The 7,771-nt window shown below is 34.8% G+C and overlaps 2 long non-coding RNA genes across 3 annotated transcripts; both read left to right on the top strand.

Annotated features, from left to right (window-relative positions):
- Positions 1-1,178: 1,178 nt before the first annotated feature.
- LOC114540597 lies at positions 1,179-4,822 on the top strand. 2 transcript variants are annotated; one of them, XR_003689081.1, is made up of 8 exons: positions 1,179-1,418; positions 2,197-2,379; positions 2,481-2,669; positions 2,796-2,956; positions 3,219-3,272; positions 3,932-4,132; positions 4,231-4,271; positions 4,707-4,822. It is a non-coding gene; the product is annotated as an uncharacterized LOC114540597 (long non-coding RNA). The 2 variants fall into 2 exon arrangements; XR_003689082.1 differs by lacking the exon at positions 3,219-3,272.
- Positions 4,823-4,944: 122 nt separating this feature from the next.
- Positions 4,945-5,903, top strand: LOC114540598. Its single transcript, XR_003689083.1, has 4 exons — positions 4,945-5,071; positions 5,179-5,223; positions 5,338-5,429; positions 5,566-5,903. It is a non-coding gene; the product is annotated as an uncharacterized LOC114540598 (long non-coding RNA).
- The last annotated feature ends 1,868 nt before the right edge of the window (positions 5,904-7,771 follow it).

Raw genomic sequence — 7,771 nt, 5'->3', positions numbered from 1 at the left:
ATCTAGTAGAACAATATTTGTCAATCACTGAAATAAATTATCTGTCAGTTCAGCAATACTTTAGTTGCAAGTATTTTCATTCATGAGGTTGGAGCTTAATCAGACCCAATGCAATCCCAGCTAATGTTTGACAGAGTTCTCTATGACTTAGTTGAGTATTTTACATAATGACATTTCATGTAGCCTTGGAAATCAATATTTGTCACAGAAACATTATTAGACCTGAATTACAGATTGCAAGTGAAATATGTTGCAAGTAAATACTGAGGTGTCGTCTCTAGGGTGGTTGGGTGGTCTTCATGACAGTAATTGTATTTTTTATTAACTTAAATTTGTTTATATTTTCATTGTCTGGCCCTGCATTTATGACCTACATCACTGATAAATTATAGATTAAAAAACATGAGTTAATACTAATCTCTAAACCAAGCATGCTTGCATGCATTAACGAAGTCTCAGGTTCGGTTATCGCGGATGCAATCTCAAAATTGGCTAAAACTGTCATAACTGTGCCCACAATGATTATTTGAATTAAAAATACGATTCTCAACAAATGTCTCACATAACAAACAATTCACACGATAATATTTGCATTTTGCCAATTTTGCAAAAGCTTTTTGACATGCATGAATGGTAAACCCACATGTTGCTATATCAACGTCAATGTTTTTTTTATATAATATGTCCATGTGTTGCAGAGGTTGTGTGGTCAGCTGGGAGCGAAAGGCAGTTCACATCTACCCAGTGACAGGAACAAAAGAGCGTTACAGCATGTATGACAGATTCCACGAGAAAAATTCCAACAACCCAGACGATGTGCTTCGACCCGCAGCTTCACGCAAATGTAAACAGCGAGTCGCACGAACAACTTCACAGTGTAATGAACAAAGACAACTATTTCCTCAACATGATGCAACCAGCTACACACGTATTCACGAAACAACTTCTTGTTCATCTACGAAACGAGAAAAAAAACAACGAGGAGATCGGTCGTCAAGAGCAGGCCCTACAAAAGCATGGATTAGTAGCACATACGACTGTTGATTCATTAGGAAGGATCATTCCAGTACCGTTAATAAAATTTTTATCGAATTCATATAATTATATGTAAACCGAAAAATGTCATTTTCTCTAATCATATACAACTATAAAAGAGGTACTATACCCACTGTTGCACTCTTTCTTTTAAAGGGACTAGAAAATCCACCGAAGAAAAATCGTTGCTTTGTAAACAGCTTATTGCAATGTCTGGCAAGTGGCATCGTGTATTCCAGTGAAATCCCCCAGCGGAAGCGACCTTTCGTGGTTGTTGTATTACTTAGCACGAATATACATCAAAGTCAGACAAGAAGATGTATCCCAGAAATTGGAGAGCCTTGCGTCTAAACTCGTGAATTCGAACAATCCCGATGATCCAGGTGATTTTCTTTATAGTCTTTTACGCTACACTTGGTCTGTAGGCAATGAGGCACTGCAGAGGTAATGTATAAAGTAATTAACATGTCGTTGAACAGATCTCGATCTGTATATATACAGGGTGAATAAAAAACTGATCACTGCATGTTCAAATACAAACTTGCCGCATATTTGGCGAATCGTTAATCGTGAATCTAAAAGCGAAATCTTGTCCGCGTTGAAAGTTAAAATGTATTCTAATTGTTCGAGATGATAAAACTGTTATCAACTGCGCCTGTTGGAAATTCATCTAATTAGGACAATTATTATAAGCATCAGTTTTTTATACTCACCCTATAAATTATTCAAAAAGGACAAAAGTGATATAGCATTATTATATACAATTGTTATATAGGTTCTGTGTATTTTAAATGTGATTGGTTCATTCGTAGTCACATGACTTTAAATAAATGCAAACTTGTTGCCCGCTTCTTGCCATAACGAAGTTAAGTGGGGTTTTTTAAAATTTTTTCGTTCCTATATAACAAAACACTTAATGTACACTATCTCGGGAAATACTGAGTTTTGTTTTCCCTCGAGTCTCAATGTTTCCCTCGACTTCGTCTCGAGAAACATTCAGACTCTTGGGAAAACAAATCTCACTATTTCCCTCGGGAGCATACATTAAGTGTATATTAATTTAGTATAATACCTATCTGTTGCTTGGCTCAATTATAAATGTTCCGATCTATTGATATCGCATGGCATCGATATAAATTATCCATACCATTAAAAATCCAGTGCCTGTCGTGGAGTTGAAAGGGTGCAGTTAGTATGCCGAGGTTGTGGAAAACATAACGAGCACCAGGATGTTGTCTTCACAGTTTTAAACCTGCCAAGTAGAGAAAAATGTCTTCAAACCGTGGAAAATATGCTGCTAAACTACTTCGAGCTGGAAGATAAGGAACTTAAATCTTCATTTTGGTACGGATATATAGTATAGCATTTCGTCGTTAATATAATATACGTTGTGATTATGCTTTAGTATATAAGATAGACTATTGAGACATGTTGATTAATTACAGTGTCTGTGAAGAAAAAGAGAAAGATATCGTAGAATTGCGACAGCCAATGAAACTACCATCAAGTCTAATTTGCAACATCCTCCCAGTAACAAAGAATGGGGAAAAACAGCATGTTCGCCTTAAGTTACAGGAATTAATTGGCGTTCACGACCTGTTGGGACGAAGACAGACAAACTTTCAGCTTTTATAGTAAGTATAAATGTATATGATTGTCGTTTTGATTTCTTCTTGACCAATTCAAACGATTTGAAAAGCGGGCTCGATTTCGTTTGTACGGGCTTCGCGTTGACGTGCTCAATTAAATGTCTCATGTAGACACACTATGGAATTGATGCAAAAGAGGGTCATTTCAACTGTACAGTTTTACGAAATAAAAGGTGGTTTCTAATCGACGACAAACTGGTCAAGCCACAACTGTTGTGCGAAACCATCTTCAACGGAGACGTATATAATCATGCTGTTTTACAGCACAGAAGGTTTGCTATAAAAACGTTTTGAAAAAACCTATAAGTATAAGTGTAAGATCAACTATATATAAACGTACGACAGTCGACAGACCATTCCGACAAACGTTTACATAACTGTCACAACCATATTAGATTTTTATTAATTATTATCCTTAAAGCGTGGTGTAAGCCTATAAAGTATAATCAACCCTTTACTTGTTACGCTCCTGAATGTTAGCAGTCTTCATTTTAATCCAAATTTGAAAAGATAGGAATGTCTTTCCTTATTTAGAACATTTTGAGGTTCAAATTATGACTGATGAAAGTACATCGATATCAGAGCAAGGTGCATATTTTTATATTTTAAACTTTTTGTTGGCGATTTGAATAGAACCAATATACTGGATACCAGGAACACGCCGATTTCACTTTAATGAACCGAAATAGGCTTTTCTGTTTGTTTAACCAAACCAAAATTTATTTCTCACTAAATACAGATTATTGGTTGCTTTTTGTTTTGGTTTTCATGCAACCAACTGAGTTTAAATATTATTCCACATGTCTTTGGCTTGAATGCGTTCCCCGTAGGCGCGTCTTGGCTTGAGCCGTTATATCTCATAAATAAAATTCTAAATGGACATCTGATCTCGAACCTATTAACTAACTTTTTAAGTGCTCTCCGAACCGATACTATACAGTACGATTACTTTAATCGGTAAAAAAACGTTACTTCTTGATAATTATATAACGCATTGTTAAGACCGAAAAACGGTAATAAATTTTTAATCAATGGATAAAACAATAGATTCGAAATATGTTTTAGACCAGATAAAGGCTAAAATGGAAGTAACGAGACCCCCGAGTCTACCTGAATGTGTACAGGACAGTACACTCACAGAAAAGGTTTTATTGAAACCATATCCTGCATGATCTTTGTTTGATTTACCAACGCTCTAAACGTTTTAGTATAAACAGTATATAAAATCCATTCATTCCTTGATGTAGGTTGAGAGGTATTCGGATTTGCGCAAGGGACATCAGCTACATCACATTGTACCACACATCAACGGAACCGTCGGAACGCCGTTAATGTATTACGACATCAAGCTGCTTGATCAAGCGCCTTCCGACTATGAAAAAACATTGCTTGAACAATACGCAACCAAACATGGAGAAACCTATAACGAAGGATGGCTAAATGATAAGGTTATCACTGGTGTAATTCATATAGTATTCCGAGAACCCACATAGCTACGCCTACAGTAACTCACATAATAAACATGTATTTTTCTATTGAAATTTAGATAATAAACAATTTTCTAATCGAGTACAAAGAAAATCTCAGGTAGGGGAAAGTAAACTACTGTGTGTACTGAAACTAGAATAACAACTGCAGATAGTGTTCTTAACAGTTTATTATATGAACAAGGGTAGTTTACTGGGAACTAAAAACACTAGTGGAACGCTCATACGCTCATGGAACGCCACTACATCCGGGACCAGGTGCGCGTATTTTTCGTATGTCACACTGAGGGGATTGAGGAATAACATTCAAAATATTTTTCGCTTAAATCCATATAATAAACAGAACATTATACGGTTCGCTTGAAGATATGGCACTCGTGTCAAAAACATTTCTCACTCGTTCGGTGCGCTCACTCATGAGATTGTTTTTGCTACTCAAAAATCCGTGTTATATCCTCTATATTGAAATAAGACCACTTGGTATTCCTTACTTTGTGCAGTATATATTAATCAGCTAAATATTTATCTTTACTAGGGTACCAATCGTGTAGCAGTCATGAGCAGCTTCATGTACACAAAACTATGCAAATATGGCGTCCATTCCATAACGAGATGGATTCAAAAAGGATGGATTCGTTTCTTCCACAAAAAAATTAGGTAGGCCTAGCTTATTCATGAAGCTACGTAGGCCTTCAATAGACAAATAAATGAAGTATTGAAAAAATGTTTTGACATTGATGTATTACTTAAAACACTCATTCAACTTATAGATTACTGATAGCACACCTTCAAGCAATATGTCTAGAAATGAGTCCACCAGATGTGAAATATTTTGATAACTCCACAAAATTTGAACCAAGACAACTTGATGGAAGTTCATGTGGGGTTTTTGTATGCATGGTAAGTGAAAAATACATTTGATATAAATTATTTAATATATTATAGTTATGTTTTTCCCATTGCTTCAATTACTAGCTGTAATGTCTAGTGGCATATTTTGTTGTTAGGTAGCTGGTTATATGGTCAATGGCTTGGATGTGAACTTTACACAGGTAATTATATCGAAGTACAATTTCTGGTAACTACATTATTTAAACCACAGAAAAACCCCTGCTGTATTTTAATATGTTTAAAGTTATGATAAATCATATTGCATTTTTTACCAGTAAAGGAAGACATACCATGTTTAAGAAAATACATGGAAATAACATGGCTGTTCGCCTAGCAAATCCTGAAAAAACCTCCAAATACCAATAAGGTCAGTTAAATGGATGTCACTTAAAATCTATTGTTGACATAATGGAATTTGTTGAGAACTATTCTCATTAACACATACTCTAAATTTTGGGTAGCAAGTAAAAGACAATTTATTTACCAGTACCAATTGCTTTTAGGAAACAAACTGAACATTACAATGAGGATGACCATGCCACATACACACTAAAACAAAGGTTACAAATATTCTGTCTCTATCAGATGATGGGTTAGAGTATGTCTTTAAAGAAGTATTAAAGGAAGGTGATAAAGGATTCTTAACAATTAGCTTGGTAATTTGTAAGCGATTTAGACAGATAGTGGGAAGAGACTCTTTTAGACACACCACTCACTTTGCCTGGTTAAACAGTGTGTGGGAATGGAATTCATCCATTTCATCATCAAAAGAATTCAAAGAGGAGAATTACAAAATGTATGAAATAAAAACTTGTTAAATTTCAATGTGGCATGTCATTTAAAGAAATGTATGGCTTTATTGGAAATGGTAAATTTGGCGAGTTCAGAAAATTTACTCAACTCTTGAATATCCAGGATTCTGCAGTAAAGATTGCATTAAAGAAAGCTAATTAATAAAGTTGGAAGTAATTACATCATGACTACATATGCCATAAACCTTTAAGAAAACATCATGTTTCATAATATCTGTTGAACATAAACATGCAGACTGATATTTTCATGGATAGCTGCCACTGTTAGACAGTCTTTGATGGTCATTGTATACATAATATACTGAAAACTCCACAAATTTATTAGAATTTTCATTCGCCTATGAAACATTTCAATTGGACATTGCGAAAGCCCAAGGGAAATTTTCATTTTCTTTGAAACTATCAATTTTCATTGTCTTTGAAAATATCAACTTAAAATTTGTTTGTAAATATATGCTTGTATTTAGTTGAACATTGTTGTCCATTTATATATTCACATCTACAGGGTGAGTAAAAAAAACTGACATCTTTGAAATTCAAATTAGCTGCAATGTGTCTGTAATTGGCTGTAATGCGACAGAAGTTGCCTAAAATATCTCATGGGTATACGAAGCATATCAAATAGGTGAACCCATTAATTAACCTAGAACATAAAGTTTGTTGCCTTTGGGAGTTAAAATGCATTCTAAGCTCTGTAATAAAAAAGAACGTTGAATTAGTTCAATTTTAAACACTTTCGCATTAATTAACCACGTCTTGTTGATTGTACACAATGGGAATTGTAAAATTCCAGCCATAAGTTCGCAGCTAATTTGAATTTCAAAGGTGTCAGTTTTTTTGACTCACCCTGTATATGATTCACATGTAAAATATTCACAATTATATAATTTTAATATATATATATTTTAGTTAATTTTACTTACACGATCTGCGCTGTATTTTCTCTTAGTAGTCTCAGACATTTTCTATTGGCAATGCTTAAACTCCTAATCCTTCCTTTGGCCAACTTGTCATATAAATCTCAATTTTTAAATATCTTTAAAATGGTCCGACATGTTGAATTAGAAAACAGATTTTTACTCAATAATGGCAGCATTTACATATTACTCCTCTATGTTGATAATCACTTCTCCATATATGGCCGGGGCTCTCTGCCTCTCTCGTGCGGGCCTTTTAATTTCCTGCCAAAGTCATGACCACTGACGTGCATATCGAACAATCGGACGAGCTTTCAATTCCTGTCAATCGTGTTTGTTTGCTTGGCTGCGCATTTGTTGTGTGTATATCTCTGTGGGGTTTAAGCCATTGAAACGAATTATCGCTTTCGAAGTTTTAATCAGGTACGTTTGATTATAAATGGTTTCATATCATCAACACTTACAAAGTAAATGTATAGACACGGTCGATTGTATGTGTATCTTGATACGGAAGCCGCAACAGCCGAGTGTGGCGTTGATTCTTTGTGCCTTTATTCAACTGGTCACCAATCTTTAAATGAATTCGTTTAAAAAATATACAGTATACGAAAAATTTAGGACTATCAGTCTATTATCTAAGTGGCTTGCCATTATTCCACAGCGCTATGATCGCGTTGTTATCTCGTGTGATACTGAAAATAAATTCCTCGCCTTATTTAAACGATTGCTACTATTCTATTCTACAATTCTAAGATATTTCAGGTTATCGCTTTTCATTATATTTATAGTGGAAATTAAATGTGAAGTACGCACCACATTCAACACGATATTCAAAAACATCGTATGACTCATTTCCATCATTCAAACGTTCGAAATTCAAATATTTTTCAAAACCCTTTCCAATACTTTACAACGGATATATATACAACACAGAGAGAGAGCGCACGTGTCAATCCAGCATGTAGGCAGCAGGCCGGTAA

The sequence above is a fragment of the Dendronephthya gigantea genome, unplaced genomic scaffold (assembly GCF_004324835.1).
Source record: "Dendronephthya gigantea isolate DGI-Jeju-01 unplaced genomic scaffold, DenGig_1.0 000242F, whole genome shotgun sequence".
Classification (NCBI taxonomy): Eukaryota; Metazoa; Cnidaria; class Anthozoa; order Malacalcyonacea; family Nephtheidae; genus Dendronephthya; species Dendronephthya gigantea.
Note: the sequence above shows the minus strand (reverse complement) of the source record. Positions and strands in the feature narration are given on the sequence as shown.